This window comes from Scyliorhinus canicula, chromosome 9 (assembly GCF_902713615.1).
Source record: "Scyliorhinus canicula chromosome 9, sScyCan1.1, whole genome shotgun sequence".
Classification (NCBI taxonomy): domain Eukaryota; kingdom Metazoa; phylum Chordata; class Chondrichthyes; order Carcharhiniformes; family Scyliorhinidae; genus Scyliorhinus; species Scyliorhinus canicula.
In genome coordinates, this window is record NC_052154.1 from 53633840 (window position 1) to 53648980 (window position 15141).

Consider the following 15141-nt stretch of genomic DNA (forward strand, 5'->3'; position numbering starts at 1 on the left):
CTTCAGGCACAGGAGGTGGTGGCGACAATACGTGGTACCCAGGCAAACACTGAATGGGTGGCATTCATGGTGGAAGGCCTCGGGCAAGAAGTCAGGGCTATGGGTCAGGACATCTAGGTTTTTGGGGCACAGTGTGCGGTCGATGGCTGAGGAGCAGGACAGGGGATCCCAGTCACAGGTAGCCATGTCCCAACCCACAAGGACATTGCTGTGGTGCTCGAGAGTTTGGCCCATTCACAAAGGGCCAGGACTGAGGACATCCTAGAGTATTGGCCGGGCACTGACTGATATGGCTCAGAGCCAGAGGACATGAGTAAGTCAGTGGAGCACACGTCCGATGTCATAATATCCACTCATGTATATCATGAGATGCAGACAGGCAGTGATTGACACACAGGATAACCAATGAACATACACGACACAGAACAACCAATCACCAGACAATCGATTGATTGGCTGATGGCCAATGAATTGACCCAAAGGCCATATTCTGCTTGGTAACAGGTGGTGATTGGGTCCGACTTGAGTGGGATGGTTTACAGAAAGGAAGGTGTCGGTGTTGGTTTCTCAGTCTCCGTCTCCATCTCTCACACTCACCAGAATAGCTGCATTTCTGCACCTATAGAGAACGGGAATGAATCTACAGTGAAAACTATTACAGACTAAAGGCAGAACCTTGAGATGAAAGCTTAAACTGAAGGAAGGTGTGCTAGAGAACACCCATCTAAAACAAAAACTCATCCTTTTTACTTTCATCATTATTTTTACAGCCCTATTTTCCCCTCTGTGTTTGTTTGTCTGTCTTGTGCATGTTGTCATAATATCCACTCATGTATATCATGAGATGCAGACAGGCAGTGATTGACACACAGGATAACCAATGAACACACACGACATAGAACAACCAATCACCAGACAGGACACCACCACTATAAAGCCCACAGAGCATTAAGGCTCTCCCTCTCTCACAGGACACGGCCAGGGAGATAGTCACAGTGCACAGGCCAATGAACATCATCACCATGTGATAGAGAGCTAGTCTGGTCAAGCCAGTAGGAGGTTATCAGTTATGTTAATAGGGTGTCAACCCACAGCAGATTATGTACAGAAATCAACAGGTTCAATAAAATAGTGTTGGACCATCTCCTGTGTTGGAAGCCTGTTTCTCATTTTACTGCATCTAGTTGCAGTCGATGTTAGACCAACACAGACAACACATTATCCGAGACAGTGAGGGACGTGTCTCACTCGCTGAGGGGTGTGTCCCAGTCTCAATGCGCTATGACTGAGAGCATTGCAACCATGGCTCAGACGCGAGTGGGTCTCCAGGAACGTCAGCGCCAGGTGATGGTGCAGCCTCTGGTGCTCACTCTGGCCTCACTCCATCCCATGGAGTAGCTCGTGGTCCATCGAGCAGCCTGAGGGATGAGGAAGTGAAGGGGACCATGCTGGTGCCTCCTGCAGGGGAGGTACTGGAACACCTTAGCGCTTGCGAAACCCACCCCCTTCCCAGCTGACACTGGCACATCTAATGGGCAGCAGGAAGGACAGGATGGCACATCATCACCTGTGACATCCCAAGGTCAATCAGGCCCAGGACCTCCAGAGGATGGCCACCAAATGCATCTCAGGTCAGAGGGCAAGAGATGCAGCAGGCCAACTCCACGTCTGATGTGCTGTCTGAGGTCACACCTAGAAGGACCGGTAAGCTACGTAAAATTAGAAAGTTAGACACCACTTAAGTTGGCACAGGTGCAGCTGACCGCTAGTGGTCAGCACACAACAATGTATACAGTCACCAGTAAACACTTATGCACCAACATTCCAACCTGCCTCAATCCTCTGTCTGATGGCTAATCAGGATGGACTGGGGTAGGTGTAGAGGGTGTGCTTGGCGGGGGTGTGGGAGGCTGGGTGGGGGGGGGGGGGGGTTTGGAAGCGACCGAGTGTTGGAGGATGGAGCGATGCAGGGCCCCCAGAACGTTCCACCTGGAGTCACCTTTAGAGAGTGGTGGCAGGGAATGGAGCCAGAAGTGTGAGGCCATCTTGTATGACAGCTTAGTCAGTGAGTGCCTCGTCACCGATCACCATCTCCAGAATCCCCCCCTCCAAAGGATATATGGGTCCATGAGATGGATTGGCCAGCACACATGCAGGGATAACCCGGGCAAAAAAACAGCTATCCCTACCGGCAAAATAGCTCAATGGTAACCCGGGCAGACAGTGGAATGTGATCCTGAAGGCAGGACGCAGGCTTTGTCAAACAAGAGCACCAGTGCTCATCTCACACCAAGTCATCATCATCCTCCGTCCCGTGGACAAGGCACTGCAGTATCATGGTGGCACAGTGATTAACACTGCTGTCTCACAGCGCCAGGACCTGGGTTTGATTCCAAACTTGAGTCACTGTCTGTTTGGAGTTTCCATATTCTCCCCATATCTGTGTGAGTTTTCCCAGGGTGCTCCAGTTTCCTCCCACAGTGCAAAGATGTGCAGGTTAGGTGGATTGGCCATGCAAAATTGCCCCTTAGTGTTCTAAGGTTAGGTGGGGTTACTGGGATAGGGTGGGGGAATGGTCCAAGATAGGATGCTTCTTTGGAGTGTCGGTGCAGACTTAATGGGCCGAATGGCCTCTCTCTGCACTGCAGGGATTCTATGATTCTTCAAGCTTAGTTTAGCTCATTGTGAGAATTTGAAGATGGATTTGAAAGAGTTAATAGCAAGATCTGGGACACTATTTCTTCATAAAATAAGCTGGAATATTCAGTGATTTTTATCTCCAATAAAAAGCAATTCCAAATTTCTATTTTGTAACTAATTCCAGAGTAATAAAAAGCTATTTGTCTCACCAAGCCCACACTACCCAGAGCACATGTATAATTTGTCTGCCATGGTGGCTTCCATTACTGTGAAATCTCTTCTGCAAATGACAATGGATGTCAAATCAATCGTTGATTTAAAAACCGAGATGGACGCGACTGCTGTCAGTCAAAACTGGGGAGAGGTGAAAAATACAAGTTCAGGCAAAGGAGAACTTTAGAAAAAGTTTGCTCCAGTGGCTATTGGAATAGAGGGATGTGGCAGAGACAACTGATCAGATGGTGTTAATTAGTGACATGGAAGTCCACAAACTCCTCGTACTTATTTCTGGAACTGAGGGTGGAAGAGACAGGAGAGAGGGGTTTGAGAAGGCAGTTTGTGGCAGAGGAAAGAAGCCATGGCTGTCTTTGCACTGCAGGACGATCCTGGAACCAGCGCTTAATGTGATCTGGAGGAATGTTGTGGAAAACAAAGAGAAAAAAACAGATCCTCCAAGAGGAAATGAAGACTGACAAACAGTGACAGGAAATGAAGGACAAGTTTCACTTTAATCCGTGACAAATTCAACATGCGATCAATTAGCATTGTGCTTTTTCTTGAATAATCCACTCAAAGAGCTGCTTCGCATCCATTCACTGCCTGGTTGTGCAAATTTAGTTTGTGTTTTAACACAACATTTACCGAAAGGTTCGATTACTTTTATCTGTTTGACAGAACACACAAAACTTCATCATGGAAGCAAAGGAAAATGAACAATGGGTTCCAGCAAACATGATTGGTTACCTGAGCCCACCGTAATTTGTTTTGCTGATTAAACCGAAATTAATAAGTATGATAAACTGTGTTAACAATTGAGGACCCATTGCTGCTCGTTTCACCCATACAATTCCTGTACTGATGTATATGCTGAGCAACACACCCCGGACGGAAACCATTATTTAAAAAATCTAAGTCGATTGCCTTTAAAGTCACAGCTCACTGATTCAACTTTCCCACCCCTAAAATGCCTACTTATTTGCACGACACCTGCACGAGATGGGAGTGAATGAAAGGAGGCACTCGCTGTCACTTGATTAGTTGCCACTCTACTGTGAGATTGCAATTGATCTGCTTACAATGTGTTAGTCATTAAAGGGTCACAGTGTACGTTTAAATGGTGGGTACCTCAAAATTAAATTAGGTGTGAAAAGTAATTTCCTGTTAAGTGGTGAACTGAAACACCTGGGAAAAAACTTAAGTTACCATGAATAACAGACCTCCTGTTGAGTTATGTCATCATAATAAAAGCAGCTTTGTGCCTCATAATTCAATAAACATATAAGCCTACTGAATTTCAACCACTGCCCACTGAGAATTTTTTCCTGGATTTGTCCAAGTGCAGCAATACGTTATTTACCTTGTCTAAAGTTTCAGCCACATTTAATTCAGAAACAAACAAAGGAGAGAAGTGTATGTTTTTTGCACAAATGGCATCGGTTGTATAGCCGCAAATTCAATAACATAATATACAGAGATAGATAGCTTGTCATTTTTACAACACAATTTATCCCTCGACCACCTAAGCTGTTCTTCATGTCCAAAGAAAAGTGGATAGCATCTCTGATATGTTACATTTTTGTTGCTTTCTCTTGGTGCATGTTACACTGCAAAGCAGCCCTAAAACAGATACAATCAATGTATAAACAATGCCAAAGATATGCCTGCAATAATGAAGCTGAACGGAGAGATCAAAGTGATCACACAAAAAAGCAACAACTTTAAGAAGGAAAGAAGGGCAAAAAAAGATGATACACACAATGACCATCTCCGACAAGAGAGGATCTAACCACCGCTCCTTGACATTCAATGGCATTACCATTGCTGATCCCCCACAATCAACAAACTGGACTAGCCACATTAATACTGTGGCTCCCAGAGCAGGTCAAAGGTTAGGAATCCTGTGGTGAGTCACTCACCCCCTGACCTCCCAAAACCTGTCCACAAGGCACAAGTCAGAAGTGTAAAGGAATACTCTCCACTTGTCTGGATGAGTGCAGCTCCAACAACACTCAAGAAGCTCAACACCATCCAGGACAAAACAGCCCGCTTGATTGTTCCTCCTTCCACAAGCATTCAAACCCTCAACCACGCCGAATAGTGGCAGCTATGTAACCATCTACTGTACTAGATGCGCTGCGGTAACTCACCGTTCCTTAGGTTCCTTAGACAGCACCTTCCAAACACAGGACTGCTGCCGTCTAAAAAAACAAGAACAGCAGATACCTGGGAATCCCACCACCTGGAGCTTCCCCTACAAGTCCCTCACCACCCTGACTTGGAAGTATATCGTTGTTCCTTCACTGTCGCTGGGGCAACATCCTGGAACTCCCTCCCTAACAGCACTGTGGGTGTATCTACACCTCAGAGACTTCAGTGGTTCAAGAAGGCAGCTCACCGCCACCTTCGAAAAGGCAACTAAGATGGGCAATAAATACTGGCCAAGCCAGTGATGCCCACATTCTATAAATAAATATTCAAAAACAAATTTGCCCCACCTCCCCGTACTCCACAGCAGCCCCTCACCCCTGGATTGCCTGGGTGCCCCCACCCACAAATATGAGGGTGACCTGACCCGCCCTCCCGGGACCCCAGTAATAGGGAGATTCCCCCTGAGGGACCCCTGTAATAGGCAAATCCGTCCCAGAGACTCCTGTAATAGCAGGACACCCAGGGCTCCCCTAACCAGAGGGACCCCCACAGCAACCCCTGTAACAGGGGGATCCCCCACAGGGACCCTGCCAAAATGGACCTCCTACAGATCCCCCACCCCCATCCCACACACATACACACAGAGGCCTCCCTCCCCAGAAAAGAAATCCCTGTCTGAAAGCTAGAGAGCAGTCCAGACAGTGGCAGTGAGAAGTATTACAACTGTAACACTTAACTTTATGCTTCATGTATCCATTCCTGGAAGGAGAACAGCTATGACCTGTGTCTGATTCCCACTGACCCATTAGTTGCAAGCCATTCATAACTTTCTACTGGTGGTCTGATGATTCACAGCTTCTCCAAACCATCAGTTCATTCATCTCCTTTCATGGATCTGTGGCCTAAATGGTTTACAAAAATTGACCATTTCAAAGAGAGCTAAGTGGATTCCAAGCACTTGAGTGCATTACAATCACTCAAAGGTATGATTGCACTGTACTTACCTCTCTTTGATGTGGTCAATGTTTATAAACATTGGGGTTTCACCACTTAGGCACTGAACCATAAAGGGAGATGAATGAATCAAAGCTGCAGATGGTTTGTAGAAGCTGTCAATCACAGACCCCGTTGAGCTCGGATGATCTCTACCAGCGTGGCCATTGCGTGATGGACCTTGCGGTGGGAAAAGGGGGTTAACAAGTGATCCACGCCCACGTGATTCCCAGCAGCGAGGACTGGAGAATCATGGAGGGCTGGGGCATAGCGTGTTGGTCCCGCTAAATGGGTCACGAAGACCCATTTGCATTCATTTACATGTTTCTATTGATACATGGCATGGACCCCAATTCTGGGGGTCAGATCATCGCATTCGGGTCACCGCATGGTGTCAATCACGATTTTGCCCCAATGCCCGAGTCTCTATCCTATTGGAGAATGCGATCCAAAATTCCCAACCCAAATAGTTTAAGCTGTCATAGCCAATGCCTGTATGTAATATTAGGAACTTTCAGTCAAGACTTTTAAAAATTGGGGATAAACAGGCGGCTAAGATGGTTGCTGCAAATCATATGACTTTTGACAGTTGGTTTGCAGACTGCAGCAAGTCTCAGTCAAATACCTAAATAAATATGGATCTCCATTTCCCCGTGGAGAATTCACACTTCTCTGCTTAAGGATGGGCCAATACAAAAGACTGTGGGGTTACCAGACTGAACCTCTACATGTATCATACTGGACAAAAGGAAATGTCGAAACTCAATTTGTGGCAGATGGAAGTGAACAGCCACTGTCAACTTTCCTTTGTATCTCAATGGTTATTATCCCCCACCTAAACCAGGCTGGTTGGCCTCAGAAGTGTTAACCCACAGCACAGGTTGTGGAGTCAACACAAACACTGCTCCTTATTTGGATAAGGTCTTGATGTTGTGAAAAGCCATGGGCTGGATCGCCGTTCTGGAGACTAAGTCCCCACGCCAGCATGAAAACGGTGGTGTTTTACACCAGGAAAACATGCGCAAAACGGCCACCGATTCCCCGTTCCGGGTGGGCGGGGGGGGGGGGGGGTGAGGTTAGCAGTCAGGCAGCGTAGAGCTCCCAGCTCTATCTACCGATACAGCCTTCAGAATTGCCAGGTCCTTGGCCACACATGTGCACGGCAGTGGCCTGCAGCGGCCACACCGTGCTTCATGGCGGATGCCGCTCGCAGACCGGGCCCGCAAGAATACCCCCCCCCCCCCGACCGGCTTGCGTGCCCCGGACTGCCCCACCACAGTGCCTCCAGCCCTCAATAATGCCCCCCCCCCCGCCCGTGGATCAGCCCTCCCCTCAACTGTGGCGGCTCTGGACTGAGTCTGCAACCGTCACGCTGAGTTCCCGACGGGTGAGACAACACGTGTCCCACACCGCCGGGGACTCGGCCGGTCAGGGACGGAGCATCACAGGCGGGCCTCAGCCAACGTAAGGAGGGCATGGATATGGTATGCCGCTTTTCAGTCGGCAGAGCATCGGGAAAATGGCGGTCGTCGTCATTGGGGATTTTCCGCCCTGTCGCCGAACGCGATTTCAGCATCGTGTATCGGATGATCCAGCACCACATCTTTGTCTGTTTAAAAGATCAGCTAGAAGCTTTGTGCAGGCAGTTCCACCAAACCTATCAGAAGCATCAGTTCATCCAGAACTGGGAACTAGACTCAGAAACAAACTGTGAAGCATCAGGCATCAAGAATATGTCACCAGTTTAAGTTTAAATTTGGCCTGAGAACCAACCTCCTAGCTATTTCACTGCAAGAAACCTCACCACCTGTTGTGTACCATTTGCATTACAAGACCCTTACTCCATCTTTAAATCATCGAATCCATTGAAATAAACATAAGGTTGCAAAATAGGAGACCCGAGATTGTAAATCAGAAGCTGAGATAATGATAATCTGTAAAGGGACATGGCTTTTATTTGCATCCAATCATAGTGTGTGAGGTGCATGGTTGAGACCAAATGTGTATGATGTTGCATTTAATTTGGGGTGAATATGTGAGAATAAGTAACCTTCTTTATTTTAAACTCACCAAAGCTTGCTGCTGAATTAATTATTGGACTACTCACTCCAAAGTAAACCTCCTTCCATACAAGTCCTGCTAATTATGTACAGTAAGAGAACACATATATTCGGACTGTGATATAAGCTAAGAATTCTTATTGGATTTGTTTCCAAATAAACATCCTGATGATCCAAATCCTTAAACATTTCTTGCTTTGAGGAAAACACCCAGAACAACTACATCAGAGAAAGCTGGTGCTAGAATAGGTGCTACTAATTGTTCACCTATGGTCTCACTTCCAACAGTATTGTTTGTTCATTTCGACCAAACTGCTTAAAGCGAAATGCATCTGTAAACAATTCCAATCAAATTCCGATTTCATGAAAACTAATTGGACCTCCCGTTTGGGTGAGGTCAGGTGAATCAAAGTGGAACCCATTTCAGAAGTGCACAGTTCATAAGCTGCATCATTGGCATCGCAGACGGCATATCACAACCTGTAATTTGATTCAGGGCTTTGAGCAGGATTCGGATTAGAATGAACCGCAGTAACCCACGTTCTGCATCACTTTTCTGGCTCCTCCACACAGACAGAGCTGACATGTAAACAGCAAGAATTGTGAGACAGTCTGTGTTAAAACAGACTTGAGTTCATCTTAATAATACTAATTAAAATCAATATTGATCCCTGGTGCAGGAGAAAGACTACAAAAACATGTTTGAAAATCAGGTGCAGGTACAGCAAGTACATTTGTTTATGGAACATTCATGCAATAAATTCATCTCGGAGTATAATTGTCATTCTTTTTTAAAACAATCAGCTTTATAATCAGGATTCAAATAAAGTATGGCATATCATTTCATCCTTTATAAATATGGTTCTATTTATTATAGATGTTACAATTTCCTTTGGAATCCTGCATGTTGAAATTTTCAAATGCTGTTGAAGTGCCTGTAGACTCCTAGTTTATTATGAATGTTTTAGAACTGACCTGTGGAATTATTAATCTGTCCAAGTGTCCCTCTATTAATGGGTAACATCATGAATGAGAAGGCTTGTCTCATATGGTATCAAGTATAAGTAAAACTATTCTGATAAAACAAAAATTAATTCTGAAAGGTGAAGATGGGGTGAACCATATCAAGTGCTTCCTGCTGTACTGGCCACTAACAGTCAGCTTTCACTGAACCATTGGACACCTGGTATTTTTCAGAGTTATCCATGCATGCAGTAAGGGATATTTTTCATATATATCTGTTTCAGAATTCGTTAAATAAATGATTCATGGATTGCAATAGACGAGACGGAGATATTAACAGGTGTGAATGACATTGTGGATTTCCACAAACTATAACTTCTTCAGAATTTTGAAAATTGCTTTTGCAGGATTGTTGTCAACAGATTATACAAAATCAGATAGAGGAATGGGTTCTAGTGGTTTAGTTACAGCAGATTACTTTTGAAACTTTCACTCTTCTTTGCTAAAAATATCATGCTGCATTATTGAATGTAAATGTGTACATGCCCGATAGCAACTTTCAAACCAAAGTCCTCCCCTAAAAACATTATCCATCAGTTCGGATTATTCAATAAAAACTTGGCTCACGATTTTCCATGTAGGTCTCAGTTGCAGATTTGTCACGATACGCTCAGGTGTAATGGTTGCCTATTGAACACTATTGCGTAGATTGAATCCTTGAGTATCCATAACTTGTAGCAAATGTATGTGAGGTATTTGCTTCTCATTTTCTTTTGTGAAAAGTGGCCTATGAGAGTGAGGTGGCAATAACGATGAGGGGGGTGGCTTGTTAGTTAAGAATGGTGGATACCTGATACTACGTTCAACATCTGTCGTGCAAAACTCCAAGAAAATAAATCTTTTTATTCAGACACAAGAATGTGCAGTTTTAGACATGCATCACTTTTCACAAATGCTGGGAAATCAAAACTTTATATTGTTCTAAATTATTGTAATGTTTGTCTCTGTTGTGAGTCTGCACTAATAAATTTACCCCAGTCTGATGGAACACTGCAGCCTGCAGTTTCAACATTCAATCCATGAGGGAGTTGCCTTTTGACTTGTACACACAATGCTGACAAAAGTAAGTTATCACGGATACCAATTTTTAATGTGTGTCTATACATGAAGCCTATTTGTCAGCCTTAAAGTTCAGGAAAAATAATTTACTCTGTAGTCTAATTTTACACAGTGGGGTGTTTTATAAGGACATTTAAAAACTGGAACACATCATATTCAGGCACACCAAACAGTAACGGAATTTTCACGATATAGCTAATTAAAGACAAAGGATGTGATGTACTGGTCTCGTCGTGCCTGACTTGGTAACGCAATAAGGTCACTGAATGTCGCAAGAGACCGCTCGTGAGATTTGAAAGCTTGAAAGGTCTTGCAAGATTCAATGGAATGTCGCGAGACATCACAATCTGGATCTGCCCCTCGTTAAGCGAGTTCCTGATTAGCATATTTAAATGAGCCATGTCTGCAGGACTTGCCAGGGCGCAGTTTAGCATAGGTCCACACAAACGTGGAGCAGGTGTAACGGCACCTTAGTCCTGGGTAATGGGGTTTCCCAGGCCATTAGTGGGCGCAGGTGTCAGGGTGGTACTGCCAAGCATCCGGGCCTGAGGAGGTCCCCCCAAGGCCCACAAAAATGACGATGGGCGGAATTTACCAGCTGGTCAAGCCAGTGGAACATTTTGATCCCACTGACGCCCCCCCCTCCTCACCTTGGGTTTCTCAGTGGTGAGGGGTATATTCAATGGGAAATCATGTCGACAACAGTGGGACCAGAATATCCCGCAGGCAGGCGACCTCCGCCATCCAAAAATGCAGTGTGGGTTGCGCCGAAAATCCCGCCCTATGTGTGGGTGAATACCAGTCTGGTTCTCATCCAAAACTCCGGAGGGAAACACCTGTCAAACTCATCCCAAATGACACATGAAAATCTTTTGGTTGAATTCCACCCAAAGTCTTTGACAGAGTAGCACTCGTTTCATTCCTAGACAATCAGCATAGATTATTTACTCAAGTTTCAAGAGTGGAACTCAAGGCCACAATTTTCTAACTCAAAGGCAAAGCACGCTATCAGCGAGCCACAGCTCGTAACATTGAGTGGGCTGGGTTTTCATCGAGGACACAGGTATCGAGTGTAGGGAAAGTTCCCGACTTCATAGGCCAGACTCCATTAAAGAGGCCCTTACCAACCATATTTTCATTCTGGATGAGGTGGAGATGGGATGGAGTTGTGCCTGCTGTCTCCAGAGGCAGGCCCAAGGTGACAATGGAGGATGATAGATGGTGAGGCAAGCAGGCTGGAACACCCACCTCCTTTTACTGGGACACCAGCCCAGTTGTAATTTTGACTGTTAGGCTCTCAAGCCCTCACCCCTCACCTTCCACAATTAAAACCCCATGCCAACACCATGCCCCTTCCCATTGCTCCACCTATCACCGATTTCCCTTCCATGCATCCTCATATCTCCCATACGGCCTCCAAGACCCCGTGGCTCCCTCGTATCCCCTGCTGCCCTTCCATGCACCCAATTCATATCCATACCCACTCTCCAAGTGCCCACTACAGAAACCATGAGACATTGGCAAGCCTGGTTAGACTTTGCTTATTGATTCAGTTTCTTGAGCATTTCAAAGAGGTTTTGAGTAACTATTGTGAAAAAACTGCTCAGCTTATAACTTCAGAAATGTGTCAATCAATGTCAGCCATTCACAGTATCAATGAAAAAATCTTACACATGATAAATTTCTGTAAATAACCAGACAGATGTTGAATAAACTCTTCAAAAAGAATAACTCATTACGAGCCGATATATATATCATCTGAACAAACCTCACAACTCCTCTGCAGCTCTGTAAACATAGCTCAGAAGGCCAAATGAATAATCCATTCTTGAAGCTCAGCTAAACATTCATAATGAGGTCACCTGGTGACTATCAATTGAAGAAGTTAGAACAGATGGCCAGACATCTGTTTTTCTAGATGGCCTCATCATGAATGCTTTGCTGAGCTCCAAGAATGACAAATACACTTAGCTCAGCAGGCAATGTTGACATTGTTGCAGAAGGGAGTGCAAGTTTTATTTGATTGGCATATTTTTTGCTTCAAATAAGTTACTCTTTCTTTGAAGAGATCCTCCCCCCAATATCTGTGTGTTTATTTACATAAGATTAACAAGTTTGTTAGAGTTTACGAATAGCTGAAACTGTTTGATAGCTTTATGAGAAGGCAAAAGGGACAATGTTATTCAACAGAAATGTTGAATGGCTTTTTTTTGGTTTGTAACTCGGTTCATGGCAAGTCTCCGAAATGTTGAGCCATGCCTCCTAAAAGAAGCAGCTGGAGTCCATCAATATTTCATGCCTGATGTACCATCAATTGGACACGAGACACGATGAAGGTCCAAACTTAGGCTTTAATCAGCTAGATGTTAGCCCGGTGGTCGACTACAGTGAAAGGCCGACCGCCGGGAACTCTGGGTACTTATACCCCACCCCGGAGGCGGGATCTACTTGCCTCTCGACCAATTGGTGAGCAGTCACATGACTAGTCCCAGCCAATCAGCCGAGAGGCACATGACCAGCCAGAGCCAATGGGAAACCAGTGCTCTGCACCAATGGCAGTGCTCCTATTCATACCACCACAATGCCCATCACTGCAATGTAGCCAGTAAAGGCGAGAGTGGCACATGCAGGCTGGCTACGTGCATCATTACCCCATAGCAGTGAGAATTGCCAGGAACGGGAATGGTGGCAGGACTCATGAAATTAGGATGCCTGTCATTTCTAAAACATCCCGACTTGGTCAGATTCCATGAAATTCTAAGCCAGTGCCATAATGGATGAGAGAAACAAAGTTAGAGAGAATAAGGGAGCTTTTAGAGTTTAAGAGGCTGAGTAGATATGTGTATTAGTAAATTAAAATACAAAGAGGCACAATGGGTAGCATCACTGTCTCTGAGCCAGAAGCTCTTGGTTTGAGTCCCACCCCAGGACTTGAAGGCCAAGGAAGATGCGTTCATAACGTGGCTAAACAGGTTCAGCGTCAGCCTGCAAATCCTTCCAAACACGACAATGGCTGATGGTAAAAGCAGGAAAATATCCTGACCAACCATGCTTGATGCCCCTCAAGCTAATGACCTGTTCCAAGCAAAACCTTGATCTGGGAAGAAGTGAAAATCTGCCTTGTGCTCTGAGATGCGGGAAGAGAAATAACACTAAATTAAAACATTGTCCAACAATATATTTTCTTATTTGTAATTCAATTGTTCAAGTCGAGATAACTGTACTTCACTGAATACACTTTTCTCAAACATTCCTGGTGGCCCATGAAATAGCTTTGTTAAAAACCTCCCATAAGATTGTGTTTGATTTACACTGCACTGGTGGTGTTATTGGCCATGGATTTTAAGGGCCTCTTAATTATTGTAACAGCACCCAACCACAACTCCAATGCTTTGCCCAATGGTAAGATTAAAATTAACTCCGTTGCTTAACAAAGTATCTTTCAAGATTGGAAGTCATCAAAAGAAATTGAAAGAATATTCTGTTTTCTTGGCTGGGAGTTCAAGATAACAATATCTCCTTGTGGGAATACTATAATCATGCTTCTCTACGTGAACATTGAAAGCCGAAAACTATTCTCTGTAATTAGGTCATTAACTATTGACAATTATTTGTTAGCTTGATTACTGGCATGACCATCTCCACAGACATCCCCTGCTCCCATCAACCAAGCATACTCTTCATCTCTGGAAGAAACCAGTAGGAGGTTTAGAGGGGATGTGAGGAAAATCCTTTTCACCCAGAAGGTGATGGGAGTCTGGAACTCGCTGCCTGAAAGTGTGGTGGAGGCAGAGACCCTCATAACATTTAAGAAGTACTTAGATGTGCACTTGTGATGCCAAGGCATACAAGGCCATGGGTCAAGTGCTGGAAAATGGGATTAGGATAGTTAGGTAGTTAATTTTGACTGGCGCAGACGCAATGGGATAAAAGGCCTTCTGTGCGCTGTAGACCTCTATGACTCTAAACACAAACCGATCTGTCCCCCCGCCCCCACTCACTCACCAAGTTCTAACTCCAAGTCTCTTAAGTTCCAACTCCCTCTTGGAGCTCCCCAAATTGCTACATTATTATTGTTAATGTTGAGCTTCTAAACAAAGTCGCTTATCCACCCAATTATTCAGCCCAGCAAATCTCCAAAATACACAACCCTGGGCCTGAATCTCGCGCTCACAGGGCACAAGGCTGAAAGTGGACATGATATGCACCTCCAGATATGATCAGACCCCGACCACGATTTCTCATTGGCTGCCTAGCTGCTTTACATGGCAGCTGGTGTGAAACTCATGCTGAGAAAGGCTTAGTACTGCCCAGGGCGGGTTGGGGGGGTAGGCACCAAGCAAAGTGAGGGAGGCATTTCCAGTAATCTCCCTGAAGGTTGCTAGCTGCTGTGACACGTCTTCAGGGTGCTGCAGTTCTGAATGAATGAAATGAGTTCGAAGAAATACTGCTCACTCTGTCCACACCCTAAAGTCCAGCAGCTACAGTCAACCCCATGGGATCTCAATTCTCAAACTCCTTCTTTTATTTCATATCATCCCAGATGTTTCATCCAGCCCTTAAGCGCGTTTGTTGTGAAGGAGCAAAGGCCTATCAACTGTCAACTGTAGAAGTGGACAGGCCACATAAAACCACCATTAATTGCCTGCTTAATGGGCTTAGTTGCCCACCTAATTGTTGATGGGTGTTCTTCAGACCCCTACCCTCACCCATCGGCCGTCATGTTGTGCTGGAGGGTGATTTGTTTATGTGTGTGTTTGTGTGAGTGTGTGTGAAAGGCAGTATGTGTTATATTTAGATTGGTTCAAGTTTAGTAAACCTCTTTCTTTGCTAAACTCAAGAAAATCTGTCCTCTTGGTTCTCTTATGATCACAGCATGGAACAGTACAAACAGGTAAATTGCCAAAACGCACTGTATTGGCAAATTTATCCATGTCAAACAATAATAAACCTGTTATAGTCAAACAAGCAGTGGGCAAAGAGGGGAGCTGTTCACTCC